This window comes from Haplochromis burtoni, unplaced genomic scaffold, assembly GCF_018398535.1.
Source record: "Haplochromis burtoni strain Fernald_Lab_line unplaced genomic scaffold, NCSU_Asbu1 Contig_132, whole genome shotgun sequence".
Lineage (NCBI taxonomy): Eukaryota > Metazoa > Chordata > Actinopteri > Cichliformes > Cichlidae > Haplochromis > Haplochromis burtoni.
Window position 1 is genome coordinate 103,350 of NW_024582493.1, and position 21,618 is coordinate 124,967.

General features: G+C 43.9%; 1 long non-coding RNA gene across 2 annotated transcripts in view; it reads right to left on the minus strand.

Annotated features, from left to right (window-relative positions):
* LOC102298761 overlaps window positions 1-4,595 on the minus strand; it is an 11,350-nt gene extending 6,755 nt beyond the window's left edge. The window contains exon 1 of one of the 2 annotated variants that reach the window (XR_006054787.1): window positions 227-4,595. This is a non-coding gene — a long non-coding RNA (uncharacterized LOC102298761). Of the gene's footprint in view, window positions 1-42 lie in introns of both variants that reach the window. The other variant, XR_006054786.1, reaches the window with a different exon arrangement.
* Window positions 4,596-21,618: the final 17,023 nt, after the last annotated feature.

A 21,618-nucleotide genomic window follows, 5' to 3' on the forward strand; every position in this document is an offset into this window, starting at 1 on the left:
CACACACACACACACACACACACACACACAGCCTCTACTTACTTTGTATCCAAACCTGCAGGTCTCGGGCGCAGGTTGGTGACAAAGGGGGAGGACGTGCACGCACACCCAAGTTAAAGGACAAAAACCAATGTGCCTGCTGATCTCTTGTCTCGCTCCGCTTTCTCTTTCCAATCACATGCAGAGGTGGAAAGGAGGGAAGACAGGAGAAAAAGAAAAAGCATACCTCCCTCTCCCTTCTCTTCCTTCCCAGAGAGTCTCCCTCAGTCTTTTTCTTTCTCCTGCCCGTGCTGATCGAAGGAGAACGAGAAGAGAGGGAGAGATCATCCATTAATTTGCCTCACAGCTGTAATCGCTTACAGCCAGAGGCCCACTTTTCCTCTGTATCAGACAGGGTGGGGGGGGTTAGGGGCAGGAGAAAGTCGTCCTTTTCTCCTTTTTTTCTCCCACCTCGCTGTTGTCCATTTTCCAAACAGAAAACAAATCCACTCTTTTGCTGGCATGCAAAGAAAAACCAACAAAAATCCACTTTTCCAGTCTTTCTGTCTGCTGTCTTATTCTGCGCCTCACACCAGCCGACCTCTTTCACACTATCCTCTCAGAGAGAGAGAGAGGGGCCATAGAAACATTGCTACATGATGTGCTTTGGCTTATACAGGCTACATTTAATCTCCACTGGCTCCCCCAGGCTTTGGTATGGAGAGAGAGGGAGAGAGAGTGAGAGGGAGGGAGGGAGGGAGGGAGAAAAAGAGGAGAGATGATGGGGGGAGGGACAGATGGAGCGAAACGAAGGAGAGCAGCGACCTACAACTGGCTGCAGGCTCAAATCAGCGACGGGGCTCGAAGAGGCTGGGAAGGAGAGAGGAAAAAAAGGAAGAAAAGAAAAATCCCCGAGACCACACTGCCCTCTTGCTTTCCTTCTGCGAGCGATCGACCGCCTGCGTCTGCAGCCCGGCTAATCTCCCGTCACGTCGTGCTGCTTCTCAATGCAGCTGCAGTAGAAAACCGAGCATCTGGATCTGCAGCACGATCCACCTCTGTAAGACGGCCGATTTGAAAAATAATCATGCTACATATTTTACAGTCTCCCCGTTGACACGTTCGCGTACGTGTGCACGCGCAACACACACACACACACACACACACAATGCAGCAATCCTCATTTATCACCTGCTTTGTGTCCAGATAGAGCCAGTCTTCTGTCAGGTGCTAATATTAGCCTGCTTTGATGGTGAGAGCCTGCAGCAGGCAGACAAAGGCGCACACGCATGCACGCTGAGGCGTGTAGGCTCAAATACAAGTATGGTTAAACTTCACACGCGTGTGGATAAATGTGCAAAAGTCAAAATAATAAACCACCTGGCTAATGAAACTTTGCATCCAGCTCAGGTGCCACCGATTTACCCATCCCATTCCGCTCTCTCCAAGTATTTATTATCTGCTGGTAACGGCCAGGAATCTGCACCCGGCCAGCCAAGCGGTACGTCAAGAGAGACCCAGATCTGTCAGGCTGTAGCCCACGCGCACGACAACAAAGCAGCAGGACTGCAAACAAACCTGCAGCAGCAGGTCTGCAGAGCCAGAAACAAACACGGCCGCTGGGTGGGGCGATGACGGGCATGACGCGCTCCCGACCGGAGAACTTGATTGACACCTGTCACATCGGACCATCGCAGCTGAGGTCGGGAGGTCGTTGCTATGGCAACGGGGATGGCGAAAAGAAAGGTTCAGGAAGAGGACGTCTGACCTGTGCTGACTGGATTTCTGTGAAAATCATCCATGTTCAACTGGAAACAGTGCATAAACATTTTGCAGTAATTAGCACCATCAGGAGATTTTTCTGTGTGATGTCAGTAACCTGATGGCGTGCTGACCCGGAGCAAAGCTGGCCGAGAGTCGTTCTGCAGCAAAGGCAGATGCAAACATTAAACGTTGTGTGAAATGTTGCTAAACTACTCACCAACACAGTAAAGATGTGAGATAACATTACGCACAGGAAAATGCTGAAAACCAATAATCAACGTGCTCATGAGCAGCACTCAGCAGTGAACACAGCTCACTCAGAAACCATCCACAAATGCAAGTTTGAAACACATAAATAAATATGATTCAGAAATGGAAGCACTTTATTTACTGGAAAACTCCCTGTGGTCTCACTAATTACAACATCTTTGGAAATTACAGATGCTGCATTCTGTGGCCTGAGAGCCAGTGATGCTCAATGACGTACACAGTCTATGGAGCGATACATCTGCAGCGTTTCTTTGTCACTGAAGGTCTTGCTCATTTCAGCAAGACAGTGCCAAAGCACACTCTGTACGCAAATTTAGCCTTGAAATGATTAAAGGACCCACAATCAATCTTGTTTTCATTTCACAGAGCATACAAGCTTTTGTAGAAACTGAGTTTTCGTGATTTTAATCTTGATTTTCTTTTTTCTTTTTACCAAACCTGATAACAAATAAAGGCTTGACTAGAACAGGTCAACTAAAAAGGTGCACATATACTCTTGACTTCTTAAATGTATTTTTAAAAGTGTCAAATTCTGCAAAAAAAGATGGAAAACGTAACTAAAACTTTCTCCTGGGACTGCCCACAGATGTATGCCCACATGGTCAATGTAAAAGCACACATGCATTTGTACAAATTAAATTATTGCAGTCTTCTAACCTGAGGTGGATCCTTCACAGGGTTAACCAACAGGGGGCAGCCTTATGCTCCTCTGCTGTAAACATATGCACTTGTAGACAAGTGCCAGGCCTCAGTATATAACATATGAAGGCCAGTGCGCTCATGTTACTGCTGCTGAAGAGGGAGTGTTGGACGCTGTAAATCCAGCAGGTTCACTGCTGCCAGCAGCAAAGCAGAAGAGGCAAAACGTCAGGGTTAGAAGACAGCCGCAGAGGGAAGAGCTGCTCGGTTTGCATTCAGGATTAGAGTTCAAATATTGCTGTTTTGATTTCTTTGCAGATCCACTCCAAGGCTGGAGAAGCCAGCCCAGAACCATGAAAATGTCTGTTTTGCTGTGCAGTAATCATTTCAATCAGTTTATTTCCTGTTCCTCCCTGACTGTCACAATATTTCACATGTCACACAGAATGACAGCAGCAGTCTGCATCTGCCGATTGGAAATATTGTGACAATAATTGTCGAGGCTGACAGCAGACGTTACTGATGGCGAGCGGACTGGGACGCTACAGTGGCGGGCTCCCGTTTGAATCCCGTGCTTTTCTCCCCTTCGTATCCATCACCGCACAAACAGCAAGACCGAAACAGCCGGCCTCCTTCCACGCAGTCATCGGCACTAATGAGGTTATCGCCGTTGCCTCGGAACGGAAACCCGGTGACGCTTCGGTGCACGTCAGTCCTATCGGCCACGCAACAATGCAGCGTTTCTGATCTCACAGGCCAACGCTGCTGCCTTCACATCAAACATAGAGTACAGATCTCCGCTGCCAGCTGGCACACAAACAGAGCTGGAGTCGTAAGTACGCAAAAAATTACAGGAAGAGACATTCACACTTCGGCTGTGGACATCCGATACACTGCAGCACAAGCAAAACATGTCAGAAAATTACTGTCAACAATTTTGGGAATAAATGAAGAAAATGTTTCTCAGTTTTTGGATAGTTGGCGAGACAAAATAAGAAGTTTATTGAACCCAAAAGAAACATCAATGAAACCAGAAAGAGGCATTTCAAAATATTTTCCACAAAGGTCCAGATTTAATGCTTCACAATATTAAAATGCAAACGGGTATCTGACCCCGAACAGGCCACAGACCAACTCGTGATGTGCAAACACACACACACACACACGCGCGCGCACTAACAGGCCAAAAAGTGTTGGGAAATGTTATTGACCACGTTGAGTGTGCGGTATCTCGATTTAGCACGCCGTTAAATAATAACAGTGGACTATATTGATCCAGCTGTGCAGAGTGCCGTGCATACCTCAGGGAAAGCTAGGAGGTTGTACAGTTATCTCCCGGGGTGTAATTCTCAACTATACAACCTACTACCTCAACCTGGGAGCAAGCAGACCTGGCCAACAGGGCTCAATGGCAACAAACACGTGAAGCAGGAAAAGGAAGCTGCTCGCGGGCTCAAACAGTCGTATCTTATTGGTTCGTGACATCACTCCATCCCATCTGTCTTGGCAGTGCAACTCTGTATCTTAGATACGGTCTCTATATACAAAGCAGATAAACATGCCTTACTCCACAGCTTCTCCAAACCCCTGTCTTCTCATTGACCCTCACACACACACACACACACACACACACACACACACACACACACACACACACACAGACACAGACACACACACACACACACAACACAGACACACACACACACACCTCTGCCCAAATGCTGGCCAGATTTTTAAAGTCGCCTTGGAGTCAAAAATGTTGCACTTCTCGCTGCGTTTGGCCCTTCGAGCTTTCCTACGCAGAGAGAGGAACGTGCACACCTGACACTACAGTACATACACAACAGTGACATCAATGTCACAGCTGCTAAAGGTCTCCAACATGAGACCTGAATCCATCAGTGCACACACACACACAAACACACACACCCACACACACACACACACACACACAACCAAACACACACACACACGCACACACACACACAAACACACACAGAACCCACACACACACGCACGCACACACACAAACACTCACACAAGCTCTCACACACACACACACACGCACACACACACACGCCGCACACACACACACACACACACACAAAACGGCCAGAGAAAAGCACTGACCAACAAACCCATAATCTGACTGGTCACATCTGCAGATGTCCAAAAGACCTCGATTACATCAACAGTGACAAAAGAAATCTAGAAAAGGCATCGTCCATGATTTTACACACAGCTGAAAAAGATTACCGTATGGAACTACAGAAAAATATTTCCACATTTCTTCAAATTACTAATGTATATTTCTGTAAAACCAGGTGCAGGGAAACAGTCTGTTATTTAAAGGGTTTCTTGTGAGCTAATTTGGAATTTTTATGGTTAAAAACATCAAATAAAAATCAGTTCTTGAAGCAGTATTTTACATTTTTCTGGAGGGGGGGATAAGAAATTAAAAATGCTTCCTGCTGCTCTTTTTTAACTGTCAGCATATGAGAAGTAATGGCCATTTGTGAGAAAACAAGCATTACTGACTGTCATCTGTATGCATTCTCTAATTGGGCCAGCGTCTTCTTCATTAACACCAGGAAGGCCACACCGCAGCTAATTGACTGCTGACTGAAGAAACCTGCTGAGTTTTCTGCAAGCTAACATTTGAAATGCACACAAGCTGTAATTACATTTTTGCTTTTAATTGACTCCTTGTTGGCTTACTGTTAACCTCTCAAAGTCCCATTTCTTCTTCTACAAAGAAACCATTTCAGCTCAGAGGACGTGTGAGGAGTTTTGTTGCACAGATAAACGGCGATTCGATGTATTTAGAGTAAGAAGTTAGAGTTCAGCTACAATTCAACCCCAGGACTGTGTCTGTGACACAAACAGTTAAAGCTTTTGGGAGCCCGTGCACAGCCCCCGCCGTTTGCCGCTGATCCTTCTTGGGGTGGTTGGAGCTGCACAGACGCAGACCTGTAGATACAAGCTTGTGGTGTCACTTAACACAAGTTCGGATCTACGGGTTTGGGGCTGCGAGCAGATGACTTCAGGAATCCATCAGCGTGGCGACACGGAACAAATGAGCAGCTTTAATTATGGAAATCTTTTAGATTTATGGCAAACGTATTTGTCTGCGTGTGTGCAACAAGTCCGACTGTTTCCCCGAGCAGCAGGAATCAGCTCGAAAGGCAGCAAAGAAGAGAAAAGCTCGATTCCACCAATTAACACGACTCATAGCTCCAAGTGTGATACTCTCTGAGCCCAATATTCAGCTTCAGCCTGGAAAAATGATTCACGAGTGAGCAAAGTTTAGCCTTTAACAGAAAACATTTAATCGCTGTGTTGAATGCAAAAATAAATAAATAAATCCACATAGAAAAAAAAAAGAACTGAAATAATAATTATAAATAATTTTCCCACAAAAACAATCATAAAACCTTTATTTATGCCTCAGCACACACTGGAGTCACTCACTGTAGGCCCACAATGCACTGCATCACAGCCAGATACTTGAACCTCATATTATGCGCCTGCAGTAGTTACGCCGGCTCCTCTGTCCCACTCTGACAAAGTCGTTTCACTGAGCGATGGCTGGAAAAATTCCCGCATGTGGCTGCTAACAGAAAATGTTCTAAACAGCAGGAAAAATGCTCTCTTCAAAAAATCAGTCAATGCCAGCTTGAATTTCTGGATTATGCTGAGTTCAAACTAATACAATTAAAGACAAAAGTTCTTAAGAAATGCTATTAAAGAGGTTTTAATAACTGAATACAGAATTGCGGCACAGATATTCATTATTTGACATTTGCTGGAATTACAAAAACAATAACGATAAAATATTTACAATTTTGATTTCTGGGAAAGAAAAAAAAATTACAGCTTTTAATTTTGCAAATGTTTTCCAGCAAATTCACAGTATAAAAATGTGATTGCAGGTAAAACCCAGCGATGCACTTTAAGATGACGCGGAGCCCACATTTGAACACATTCTTGTCTAATGTTGTCGTTCTGCAGCACAAACACCAACAGAAGTAAACAGAATGAGTTTTAACTTTCAGACATTTAAACTTCCTTCTCCTTCTTTTCCCTCGGCCTGAATTTAAATGTGATGTCTGACTTTGAAGCTGTTGCCAAGTTGCTTAAAGTATGTCAGTGGGTCTCTGCCAGCGAGCTGAAAGACACCTTGAGATTGGCCGAACAAAGAGGTCGGCGGGGGCCGCAGCACCCTGCCAGCCCGCGCTGCTTCACCAGCGTGCGTGTGCGTGCGTGCCAGAGACAAACTAAAACAAGCAAAAGGCCACCACCTGCATTGTTCGGCAATGAACAACAGCAGTGGCAGCCAAACCCAGCGGTGCTATACGCCCAGTCTACCCAGCAACAGAGGTGGTGGTGTGTGTGTGTGTGTGTGTGTAAGAAAGGAAAGGGGGCAGGGGGGTCAACAGAGGTGAAGGAGTGAGAGGTGAGGAAGTGGCATGTCGTTAGCACTTTGTAATATCATGCAGCGTAAACAGATATTCCTCGCGGGCCAACAGGTAGCATCAGGCCCGTTTCACCACAGCAAACAGCAAACGGTAAACACGACAGGAAAAATCTGCAACCACACTGCTCAACATTACCAGCCTGAAAGCAAAGAAAGGGAAAAAAAGGTCCGAGGACACTGGTAGCACGATGACTTACCGATTTGCCTTTACGTTTAGTTTCCAAATGTTTCTTTTCTCTACTCTGCAGGGCCTACGGTGCTTTGGCAGAAGGTACGGGCAATCATTTCCACTGTGGCCCATCGAAAAGAAGAACAAAAAAAGGCTCAAACATGCAACTACAGTAGCACGAGCACCCTGAAAGGCAGCTCGAGAAGAGGGTAAAGAAAGAGTGAGACAAAAGAAAAAAGGCAAAGGGAAGAGAAACTAGTGAAGGGGGAGAGAAGGAGGGAGAAGGAGAAAAGTGAGCGATAAGAGAGAAAACCCAGTTTTTCTTTTTGGTGTTTTTACAATTTTGCTTTAGCGCGCGGCAGCAATAAGAACTATACGCAAGCGAGAAGCCTGTTAATTCTACAAACTGCCTCCCTGCACTACGAGCAAATGACAAGCAGCATCTGTTTGTAACACGGCCAAGATCCCAGCCCTACGAAGAAGAAATTAAAGTGAAAAAAAGGTTTGATTTTCCTCTTTTTCAGTCTTTATCTGCAAAATTCTCCTCCTCTCTTTGACTCCCTCCCTCGCACAGCTGAATAAGGCAAAACAGAAAAGAGAAAGGGGAGTGTGGAAAAGCAGCGAAAGGAAAATGCAGCCATGAAGCCGTCCTCCTGTCACCCCTGAACCTCTCCCCCTCTCCCTTTTTTCCCCTCCTCTTCCTTGCACACTCCTTCCTCCTCTTCTCCTTCCTCTGCATTCAAAAAGCAGGGAGGACAGGAGAGTCCAGGTACAGCTACTACTCACTCAGTCCTTCTCTTCCCAAAATGCCCTACTACTCCGACACAAACACTTGGAGACGCACACACGCACACACGCACACACACGCACACACACGCACACACACACACACACGTATCCTCGTCTCCCAGAGCGTCACACACAGCCAGAAGCAGACTAACTTGCATGCACGTACACACTCGTGCGTGCACTAACGAGTGCATATACAGAAACACACACATGCACGCACACATTTCTTGGAAAGCTTCCCCGCACCAAAAACAAATACCAATCTTTAGTTAGCCTCAGCTGCGAACAGAAAAGAAGGAGTCATTTCGGGACTTGGCTCTGGTTTACCGAGGCACAGATACAGACCATTTCTCCATATGCCTGCCTTTCACAGCTCGGGAGCAGCTCCAGATTTCACTGTATCATAATACTGCAAAAAATGTCCTCTGTCACTGATATCTTTTGATAACATGCAGCTCCAGTAATAAGACCGTGAGAGTGGCCGGCACTGGGCGAACACCGGGAACAGGGGCTTGTTCGGCACGGTTTTAGTCTCAGAGCGATCAGGTGCAGAGGTGCAGCTCTGTAAATGCTGGTGACAGCACATACACTCTGGTCCATCATAGGACATGAGTGGTTAGCAGTTGAATCGATACGGCACTCAGATAGTTTTGAAATACGCACTCCCAACTGACAGAGGGCTGCAAGTTTGGGCTTTTTCACACAAATTAAATTCAGGTAGAAGATGCAGATATCTTCAAGAATTCAACTGTAGCAGTATCAGCTCCTTGAGACCCACTGAAAGCTTACTCTGTCCCTGGTACTCTTTGGTGTTACAGACTGGCTGTTTTGGCAAACAGCCGTGTGCTGCATGCTGACATCACATCACAGGAATTCTGGGTATTCAAGTGTAAGAAATAGATTGTCCGAAAATAACGCATGTGCGGATCCGATTACACAGTTTGTGGGCAGAGGCTCAAGCACTCGACTACGCCAAACCTTTACCAATCCGCAGCCATATTTGATTTTATCATAGATTTCACCCTGAAATAAGTTTGGTCTATTTTAGCGTTATTCTGTGTTGTGCCTTCAATTGATGGGGTTTTTTTTCACTTGTCATTCTGCAAACAGCGCTAGTTTGTGCCACAAGGGGTCAACATTTAGTCATCTCGCACTAGTTTTTCTGAAACTAGGAATTACTTCCTGTCTTTAGAAAAAACAAAGACATTTTATTTATAAGAGTCTGTCGTTTCAAGTTCCTTTATATTGTAAAAGCCTAAAGTAATAGAGAGAAAACCCCAACAATCAAACTACCCCGTTTGAGCAAGCACTTGGTGACAGTGGGAAGGAAAAACTCTCTTTTAAAGGGAAGAGGTCACCTGGTATTCCCTCCCAGGAAGTCTCCCATCCACGTACTAACCTGCCATACACGGCTAAGCTTCCAACATTAGAAAGGACTGAGAAACACTGAAAAAAGGTGGCCACACCGTAGCAAAGTGTTGTCCCACTTTTTCAAACAGATTACTGCTTAAAATGTGACCATATGAAGTCCACATGAGGACCACGAAGACTGAAGGTAAAATTGTAGCTGTTTTTTATCAACTCTGTGTACCAACCAGCTTCCTGTTAAGGTACCTGGCACTCAGATGTTAGCAGCAAATCCAGCAAGTCACAGACGTTTAAAGTCGAAGCCATTGCAAATCAGCACATTGCCCAGTAACCTCTCCATAGTTTATCCCCGGTCAGTTACATGCCAAGAGCACCCCATAAGCCTTAGTCTGGTTACAAGCAATCAAAGTCCCTACAGACTTTACAAATTCTCCCACGGCCTGTTCAGTTACTCTTTACAGGTTATTCAGTGTTGTCTGCTTCACATGTGAGTGCTGTGTCACAGGTGTGTACTCTATAATTCTGCTCTGTCTTTATGGACATTTTCAACAAAATCTTCCATGAGCTTATACAAGTAAAAATTCAACTACACTCACATTTGTAGTTGAATTTTTGGGAAATCATTAAACTGGTGAAGCTTGTAGCCATTGATACTTTAAAAAAGAAGAACATCTACACTAGATTATATGCATTAATACTTTCTGGCAGTCCACAACTGATTTAAAGTTATGCTGGAGGAAAAAAAATCTAATTTCCACAGAAAGAGACTGCCTCAGTGAACACAATGTGCCTGTATTAGCATGGCTAATTTGCAAGCACAACTTTAATCATTTTAACTTTCAGTTCTGACCAGACAATGAACGGTGGAAGATAAAATGTTCCTAGCTTATGTTTTACCTGATACCTCAGTAAGTTCGCTACACAGAAGGAAACACTGTGAAGCTTTAAAATAAGCAGAGTTGACACTGTGGATATTCACTAACACGTGTTCCCATGGTCAGCTGCAATGGTTTCGTTGGGGAAGGTGTGACCTAGCAGCTACTTTTTTCCTCTTTAAAATGTAGCTAAATCTTCATACGGGGCTGCTAAATTTCCTAAACAGTTTCCCAACGTACCCATTTCGGACCAGCGTTAAAGTCCAGCCCAGACAGGACAACAAACAAGCCAAGAACACGAGTAGTGAACCAGCTTGTTGTGCACTTCTGCCCTCTGAGTGAGCCTTGACCGATTTCTCAGTGGCCTCGACCTACCAACTTCAGTCCAGTCTTTAGCATACAGATAACTAGCATGAAGGTTCCTTCAGGGAACAAAAACAAATATACCCTTTCAACTCAAAGTAGATCTGCAATAATCTTGCTATAATGAAATTTGACTGTGTCGAGTTCATAAGATGTGTTTGCTGCAGTCCTGGTAATCCTTTCAAATTGCTTTTCATGCAGAAATGAAAGTTGTACGGTGCCATTTCATAGATCGTGGATTATGGGTTCTGCCTGAAACGCACCCGATGAACCCAGGCCCGAGTCTCAGTGCCCTGGACGGCTGACTGTAGCAGCTCTGCGCACACTTCAAGGTGAAGCGTTTTCACTTACACAGCTGCTAATAGCTTCGATTCCATGCAAATTAGGATTCTGTAAGTATACCGTTTTACATCTTTGTTCAACTTTACTGGCGCTTTCCTTCATGCAACACGAGCGGAAAATATCGCCTTTTCCAAAATTCTGCGTCTGTACCCCTTCCATCTTCTCTCCTCTCTTCTCCCTTCGTCTGATATTCTGCTCACGCACAACTGCGGCAGCCCTCCTCCAATCGCTGGCATTAATCCACACCTCAGACCCCCCAGACACACTGTCTGCTCTCCCACAATGCACCTCAGCTCCAAAACTTTCCCAGACACATTTGGCCTTCTCTCTATCACTTACCTCTCCCTCCCTCTTCAACCCCTTTTCTTTCATTCGGTCTCCCCGTGGCTCTTCATCGTCCAGTTTCATTCGCTCTGCCTCTTTCTTTCTCAAACTCTCTAAATTTCCCCTTTCTTTCCATCTATTCAGCCGCAGCCTGTCTGACAAAAGTATCTCCTAATCTTCCCCAGAGTCCGTTTGACATGAAATGGCGGCACCGCAACGGTCCGACACTGGCCGTCCTCACACTCGAGTAGAACTCGTCCACCTCGCTTGGTTTTTCAAGTTTTAGATTTCACATTTGAAAAGCATTTTAATGTGACGGACGTTGAGCAGACTGACGGAAAAATGCCAGGTCCCATTTCAATGAGTTAGACCAAGACAAAATGAAGACAACAGCAACGAGTTTGGTTTACGGTTATCTCCCCATAAAGAGAAAAAATTTGGCACAAGTTCTACCAAAATCCGATCCAACATAAAGGACACATCAACAACCAGAACACGATGGAGCCAAAACATCTCTCCAAACTAAACACAGAGGAATCCCTTTCTGAAATAAGCGGAGTTAATGCGACTCTCTCAGAACAACATTTTTCATAGTTTTGATTTTCTGGCATTTTTTCAGTTAGTTTCCTCTTTCTGCTCTTCAAACCGACCAATCCCACCTGCCGGATCACCTGGAAGTCTGCTCACCTGCTTCCACTCTGCAACTCAACCCTGTGGTATAACCCAGGATGTCTTCATGCCTTTGCTCCTTTTATTAAACCTTTGCTTGTACTTTGAATTCGGTCCTTTTTGCGTTTTATAAATTAAGCTTGTGTGTTGCTTTTTACAGCCTGCCTTTTGTGTTGCTCTCTTGGGACCAATGAATGGAATTCCTATAAACTGACAATAGACTACAATGTTATTCACCAATGTGCTGAATGCCCCATTTTACATTTGTTTAGCGGCGGACTTGTGTTGGTGAAGAGAGGACGAATGTACAGGGATTTATTGGAAAGCCAGAAATCAGACATAGCAAAAATGCAGCTGTATGATAAAGATACAGAAACATTTATTTAAGAGATGTGAGTCAAAGCGTCTCCTGAGGGCCACCAGGAATGAACTAATCAACTGTTTTCCAAATCCTTAGTGGGATGCCAAGCTCCTTAATGCTCTTGCACTGCACGGTCACTAATTTACTAATTACTCACTCATTTTTTCTTTGGCACTCAGTAAAGAAAGACCCCTCTGCATTACTCAGCATCTGTTGACTTGGCCTGGTGATCTCCCCTCTGATGGTGTTTACTTCATACGGTTTTAACGTTTGTGTGATCTCGTTTGGCTCCAGTCTTGGGAATCTCGTTTCTTGCACTGGGAAGACAAAGCTAAGAGGATTGAAACTGAAGCTGCAGGCAGACATGATGGGAAGTGTAGATAGAAACTGGAAGGAGTCAGTCCTCCTGAGAGACAGAGATTCATCCAAGACGCGACTAATAATGAATGAAGTGGATTTTATTGTGATGAGATTAGGACGGGGCATTCTGACCTCACCTTCACCCAACATGGCCATAAAATATTTAAACAACAAATGATGGATAATGCAAAATGTTACATTTCTGGCATCTGGTTTCATAAAGTCGTATAACTGAATTTGCACTCAAAGATTAAGACTGTCATCTTTTATAAAAAAAAGGACATCTTGGTTTTCCTGGAAGAAGATGAGAAAAAAAGCTTGCTCTGGCTATCTGCCCAATCTGTCTTTGGCCCAGAAATTGCCAACCAGAGCATCTCTATCAACAATACAGCTGCGTGAGTGTTAAATGATATAGTCTGCTCTGGGGTGACGAGGAAAAATGAGTTTTTAAGAGGAAGAAAAATCTCTCCTGCACACAGAAAGGTATTCACAAAAGCATGATTCGGTACCGCACTTTGCACTAAGATATAATGTAATGCAAACAAGCCGGATCATATGTGTCGTGTTCGAGGTGGATGATGACTTGAGGACATCTGTGTCTATGCAGCTTTTGTATATCAGCAAACAAATTCATGGGTCTAACCCTCCCGCACAGGCTTTGTTTGCCTTTCTTGCCGTCCTTTTGTTTCCTTCATCGTACCAAACGCTCCCTCGTTCTCTCCTCCTCCTCCACCCGCCCCCTTCCGCACAATCATTTCCCCCTCTCTCCATCGCTCTGCCTGCCCTGCAAACATACTCCACCCCCCTCTCTTCTGTTTGTGTCCTCATCTGACCCTTCTGGGCCTGGATCCCTGCCAGTGCCCATTCGGATCGGGCACAGCTGGTGCTGCCGCTGAAAGCTGAGCGCCGTTACCGCCACTGTGTATTGTCTGACAGACATCTTCATAATGCTTATAGCCCTGCTTCGCTCATTTTCACGGTCTCAGAGCATTCGTTGTACATATTTCTGTGTTACATTCCACATAATGATCCCATCCTTTCGAGGGTGAGCTATCTAATTGGATCTGCTATTCCTAAGGAAATGTGACGAATTAAAAAAGAAAATGAAAACACAGTGAGAGTGAAATAAACACAAATGTGTCTGCCATTGAAAAAAAGGACAATACAAAGACAAGATGAGGAGAAGGGGCATTCGCACTCCTCTCGCTTCAATCGGTTGTCATGGGTTGGTAAAGACCAGGAAGTTGAGGGCGTGCGCCTGCGGCTGATTGGACGGCTCGCTTGGTGCCGATAAGCTCAGTGAAAGCAAATGACTAAAATCAATGTGTGCTGTGCGGACGAAACCGCAAACAAGCTCAGACAACACACGCCTGAAGCACAGTAACAACAAGTAAATGCTCATGTTAGGATCAAATGCAACAGAAGGGTGCCCGTGCACAGGTGATGAAGATACGGTGATAATATGAGATTGTTCAGGCTTCTCAAAGGAAGTGCTATTTATTATGCTCCAGGGTCCATCCATGCCCATCAGCTAGCATCTACAGCTCGAGCCTGTCAGAGAAACATACTAGACGTATGTTTGAAATGACAATTCAGTTTGCCAACCAAAGGAGCTGTGTGGTTCAGCAGGTTTGAGTTTTCCTCAAGTCCCTGAGCTCACTGAGATCACGGCTTTCATAAACTGGATCCGACCGCCTTCACAGCCACAGAGAAGATAAAACACTATTAAGGTGACGCTTGAGGCCAGATAACAGGAACTGTTCTAAGACTTGATGACACTTCATCACAAATCACTGAGAATTCTCAATCCTGATTGGCTCATGAAAATTAGATCGTGGTTTAGACAAAAAGCAGAAACTAACCAGTAGGGCTGGGCCATGTCATACTGTTCACATTAATACAATGTTGGGCACTGATAGAAAATGAAATATCACGATAGAATATGGGTAAAACGCTCATGCGCAGTGCCTCTGTTTTCATACGCACATGGCGGTGACGGAGAATGAGAAGGGCGACAGCGGATCGTTGAATGAGACGGATGAACCAGAAAAGGTTTGTAAAAATGCGAAAACCTCAGTGATGTGGAACTGGTTTGGCTTTTGTCTGTCAGATACACAACAAAACACATTTTTTTTTGTAGAACATGCAAGCGGGCCGTCATTATTGCCGTGTTTTCCGTACTATAAGGCACTCTTAAAATCCTTTAATTTTCTCAAAAATCGACAGAGCCCCTTATAATCCGGTGTGCCTTATGTATGAATTCTGGTTGTGTTTACTGACCTCAAACCGATTTTATGTAGACGGCGCTCAAAAATCTGTCTGTACGACTTTGCTAAGCTACGAACCCGCACCGCTCGATTGATTGTCGGAGCATTACGGCTATCGTAGGCAGGAGCCTCGCGGAGTGATACGTACTGTGCATCAACATAATATTACCGTATTGTGTCTATATAAGGAGCCCAAAATGTCCTTCAAAATGTCCTTCAATGCACATATTAAACAAATATGTAAGACTGCGTTCTTCCATTTGTGCAACATCTCTAAAATTAGAAATATCCTGTCTCAGAGTGACGCTGAAAAACTAGTTCATGCATTTATTACTTCCAGGCTGGACGACTGTAATTCATTATTATCAGGATGTCCAAAAACTCACTGAAAAGCCTTCAGCTAATCCAAAATGCTGCAGCAAGAGTCCTGACAGGGACTAGAAAGAGAGAGCATATTTCTCCTGTTTTGGCTTCCCTTCATTGGCTTCCTGTTAAATCCAGAATTGAATTCAAAATCCTGCTCCTCACATACAAGGTCTTAAATAATCAGGCCCCATCTTATCTTAATGACCTTGTAGTACCATATCACCCTATTAGAGCACTTCGCTCTCGCTCTGCAGGCCTACTTGTTGTTCCTAGAGTATTTAAAAGTAGAATGGGAGGCAGAGCCTTCAGTTTTCAGGCCCCTCTTCTGTGGAACCAGCTTCCAGTTTGGATTCAGGAGACAGACACTATCTCTACTTTCAAGATTAGGCTTCAAACTTTCCTTTTTGCTAAAGCATATAGTTAGGGCTGGACCAGGTGACCCTGAATCCTCCCTTAGTTATGCTGCAATAGACGTAGGCTGCCGGGGATTCCCATGATGCATTGAGTTTTTCCTTTCCAGTCACCTTTCTCACTCACTATGTATTAATAGACCTCTCTGCATTGAATCATATCTGTTATTAACCTCTGTCTCTCTTCCACAGCATGTCTTTATCCTGTCTTCCTTCTCTCACCCCAACCGGTCGCAGCAGATGGCCCCGCCCCTCCCTGAGCCTGGTTCTGCCGGAGGTTTCTTCCTGTTAAAAGGGAGTTTTTCCTTCCCACTGTCGCCAAAGTGCTTGCTCATAGGGGGTCATATGATTGTTGGGTTTTTCTCTGTATCTATTATTGTACGATCTACTGTACAATATAAAGCACCTTGAGGCGACTGCTGTTGTGATTTGGCGCTGTATAAATAAAATTGAATTGAATTGAATTCAAAATGGCTCCTGTTAAGAGACATGCTCGAGTCACGCAGTAGAACATGGGAATAGAGCAGCTGTGAGAGATTTCAGCATTAATGAATCAACGGTGCAGAAGTGGAGGAAGCAAGAAGAATGAGTTGAGAAAAGTTTGACTTATCTGACTGTTTGGTTTCGCTTCATGCACCTTATTATCCGAAAAATACGTATTTGACTTATTTGGCACACTCCAGTTTCATGTCGCAAAACAGCTCTTTTTAACTTGTGTGGATATTATACATGGTTATGCTCAGGATATGTCGGCCCATTTGCACTGGAAATGCCTTTTGGTTAAACTGTCAGCAAAGAACATTTGCACTGTTAATTTTTATATAGCTTTAATGCCATAAAAACAGCTGCTTGTTTAAGTGAAAATACATTGATGGGGTTTTGCACTAATAAAGTTGTGGAGTTGTAAAGTATTTTGTTTTTGTCTCGTGTCAGTTATATCGTTAGTGCAAATTTTCAAATATATATATATTGGGATAAAGCGTTTTGGCCATATTGCCCTGCCCCACTAACCAGAGCTTTAAGCTCCGGTTACAACTGTTTTAAATCTGGGCGTCCAAATAAATTAGCAGCATAATGGGTGAAAAACATACATTGATAATTCTGCCTCATGTTGAGAGAGCTGAGCATCGTTGGGCTTGATTTTGTAAGAAGAAGACTGAAGGCTAAATGTGGTCCTTTCACAGTGAACGATCAAAGTCACAAACAAGTCTGAACAGATTCAATGAAATCCACGAGGATGGTTAAATGTTTTCAGCAGCTCGAGGTGGCGTGAAACACCGTTTGTTAAAGGTTTAAGAAAACTCCTTTATACATTATTAAAACCATTTCATACAGAAAATGAGTCCAACCCAACAGGTTTCAGGAGTCGGTGTTTAGTATTTCCTAACAGAGGACGGAAATGTTGTAAATGATTCGTATATAATATAAAGGGGAAAAACATGCAGGTTAAGCACATTTTAGAGAAATGACAGCGTAATGACTTAAATCTCTGTGGGTTTGTTTTTAATGATTGGCCAACAAAGTTCACATATGTGGACAAATCTGCCTGAGAGCAGAGCTGCTCAGAAACAGCTGCATATGACCAATCAAATCCCGACGTGGGTTTCATCACCGTCCAATGAGTCAAAGTGACTTTATGTTTGCTGTGGAGCCTGTTTCTGGTCAGAAGCGTAATCGTGTGCAGAGCGAGATCCCTGCAGGTCGCAGTCTGGCGTGACAACACATCCAGCTCCCCTCCTGTTGAGCGCCTCCTCTGCACCCCTCAGCTGTAGCCAGCGAGTGCATTTTTTTTTTAACACAATGGGAAATCTCTCAAATTTCACCCAAACACAGCAGCTTTTAAAGCTTTAATGCATTTGGGGGATTTTCTGGGTTTTTTAGCAGATCCTGAAAAACCCTGATATGTGAATTCCCATTACTATGACTTACTAGTACTTTTGAATCATCAAATAAAGCAAACATGAATAATGCCCTTAATGATATAAAGACAATGATGCAGAGATCACTGTTCCACCAACACTCAGCAGTCATATCTCTGAATCACTGCAACAAGATGGCAGCTTCAAACATGTGTGACCAAAGCAATGGCTGGAACAATTTACTCTGTTTCAAATTCCTACAACAACACTTTGCTTTTAATTTAGCTTTACTGGCTAATTGGCTATAAAATGTAATCTAAAAAGTGCACATTTAAAAAAAAGACTCACATCTTTGGATTATTACTACAAAGCTGTACTGTAACGGTGTACTGTCTGCTTCAGAGTTCATTTTAACTATACAGTATGGAGGTTTATTTCTATGAGGATGTTTTACATACAGACCAATCAAAATGCAGTAAACAACACACACGCACACGCACACACACACACACGCACACACACACACACACACACACACACACACACACACACACCACACACACACGCACACACGCACACACACACGCACACACACACGACACACGCACACACACACACACACACACACACAGCACACACACAGCACACACACACGCACACACACACACAGCACACACACACCACACACACACACACACACACACACGCACACACACACACACACACGACACACACACACACACGCACACACACACACACACACACAGCACACACACACCACACACACACACACACACACACACACATGCACACACGCACAACACACACAAACCACACACACGCACACACACAACACAACACACACACACACACACACGCACACACACAGGAGAGAGTCGTTGTTTTCTAGCTGCTTGTCTAATCAAAAAAACAAAAGACAAAAAACTATTTTATATCTTATTGTAATTTTTCACACACAGAAACAAACTGAACATCAGATTCTGTGCCAGCTCCATGCGAGTCTGAGCACTTCCACATCTATATATAAAGTCACTGCTGTGCCACAGGTGTATAAAAACTACAGTGTCTGAGAGGGTTCAGCTCAGCTACACTTAAAGTGGAATTTGAGCAACTGTAAAAAGTGGATGAAATATGTTCGCGACGTTTTAAAAACGTCTTACTGATCACACATTGTTGAATGTGTCCCCTCTGCAATGCTTTTCATGCAGCACATTGCATTAAATGCAAAGTAATGCAGTCACTCCACAGAAGAAACACTCATCTCTTCCACAGCGATTAGTTAAACTGATGCTAGTGTTTTCAGGTCTTGCATGTAACTGTCAGTGATGACAAAGGTAATCAGCGTCCTGTTCCTATCTCAGCGTGTTTAGTGTGTGTGTGTGTGTGTGTGTGTGCTACAGTAGGTGAAACATTCCTGTATACTGTTATTTATTATATAAACATATTTTTTCCTGGATTGAACATTTTAGTTCAGTACATCACAGAAATACAACACGTGTTAATGAGAATGCCCCTAGAACATTTGTACATCATTACATTGAAAGAAATATAGATTATGCATTTGTTGTATTGATTTTTTTACCTGCTAGAGATTAAATCAGTTCATCCCCTGAGAAAGAGAATCCTGGTACTACTGCATTAATATTTTGCAATGCCTTTAAATGTAAGACAAATATCAGTCATTAAAAATATAAATTTATTAAGGTACAATTTGGATTAAAAAAACTACTATGCGTATAAAAACAATCTATATAACCTGCACTAATATCTTTAATTGGTTATAGAATTTAAAGGCCTGATTTACTAAAAGCGTCAGCACTGCACAGACCAATCATCTACTCCTTATTCTGGCTGCTAACGTCCTCCTCTGTCACACCAACCCTCTGCATTTCCTCCTTCTGTACATCCACGAATCTTCTCTGTGGTCGTCCTCTTTTCCTCCTGCCTGGCCCCATACTCAACATCCTTTGTCCGACACACTGACTGTCCCCGAACACATCCAAACCAGCCTCGGCTCTAACTTTGTCTTCCAGCCATGTGATCTGAGCTGTCCCGCTGATGTACTCCGTTCTTATTACTCCCAACCCAACGAGAACCTCAGGATCTTCAGCTCTGACCTGCTGCCTTTTTGTCAGTGCCACAGTCTTCAAACCATCCATCACAGTTTGTCTGACCAACATCTTCTTTTAACAGTATATAAAAACAATAATATGTAGGCATTATTTAGAAGTAGAGATTTTCAGCAAGAAATGCTGAGCTCAAACCTGATTTCAAGCCCTTGAAGGCTCTGAGACTACAGATGCTGTATATTTGACTCCAGTCTTTGAAGGAAAAGCTGATCAGTGCTTGGAGGCAACACAAAACAAGGTTTTTTTTCAGCGTGACCCAGTTGCTGTGTGAATCTTCCTTTTTTGTAGGATTCGGGATAACATGAAGTAACCGTGCCCTCCTCATGCCCTCCTCTGTGTCTTCCTCTTCTCCTCTGTCTTGTCCATTTACCAGTTCCCCCCTGTGAAGGACGGCTGCTGTGAGCGGACAGCCTGGCTGCCTGCCATTTGTTACTGTGTCAGTTGATTTTCCAGCCGTCCCCCTCCCTCTCGTATCTACGCTCTGACAAATGCATGATGGGTATTAGCAGGGCAGTCGCGAGCACAGTCTGCTTTGCTGCACAGCAAAAAAATGACTGCACGAGAGAAAATCTTTGCTTCTGTGCAACATTATGCTTAAAGATGAGATTTGTCTGTGGCTTCATAGCCCTATTCTAAAGACAGTGCGAGTTACCGCTGATTTGCACCGACGTCACAAAACTGTACCATCTTGAATCCATCTCAAAGGATAAAATAGAAAGATTTCACCAACAATCAGCAGCAGCACTGGCATTCATCAGAAAATACAATGTGACATTGGGCCTACGAGTATGCTGACAAAAATTCCAGAGAGCCAACAGCCAGGGAGGCTGGCATTGACCCAAAGAGAAGCACAAAGAAAAGTCTGATCATCAGCAAGGAGAGATCAGCATTCTTTCAAGGCCATGGTACACTGTAGTGAGCTAGAGAAAAGGGTTTCACAAAAGGAGGCAATCCTTTGATGCTATAACCCAACTAAGTGATCAAAGTGAAGCTTTGGGAGCTCTTGTTTTGTAACAGATTTTGTTGGGTGTGTTCTGAGATGGTTCTGGTGACTTCTAGTCGTTTTCACGGCCTCAGCGTATTTCTACTGAAGGCTACGCAAAAGCTGGAGGAACCAAGATGAGGTTGTCTATCCGCACATCCTCTGATGATGTTAGTAACTTCCTCATTTTCGTAATCTCTGTTTAAACTGACCACGTTCACTTGAATGCCACCAAGATACCTCTGAACTGAAACCTACTACAATCTAACAAAACCTTTCGGGTTAAAAGCAGATTCTTTTTTTCAAAACTGTCACTTTATTGCTAGTTTGTATTTGTCCCTCTTCAGAGCAACAAAAACAGTAGCACTGACTTTTTCCAACCTAATCAAACAGCCAAACAAGCTGGTCCTTGTCAAAGGATCATCGATCCCAGACCCCGGCAGGACTACTGTTACAATACAATTCAGCAACATTTGAGTCATGTGTGAATAATCCTGATGCTGTTGTTAGTACATTTGTAAATAAATAAATTTAAAAATAGACGATTCTAAAAATAAAAGTCAACTTTGGGCAAAGGAATAGAAACTCATCAGCCAAAGTCTTGGAAAGATGAGTATAAAGGGAATGATACCCCTGAATTCAATTCAATTCAATTCAATTTTATTTATATAGCGCCAAATCACAACAAAAGTCGCCTCAAGGCGCTTCAAGAGGTACAGAGAAAAACCCAACAATCATATGACCCCCTATGAGCAAGCACTTTGGCAACAGTGGGAAGGAAAAACTCCCTTTTAATAGGAAGAAACCTCCGGCAGAACCAGGCTCAGGGAGGGGC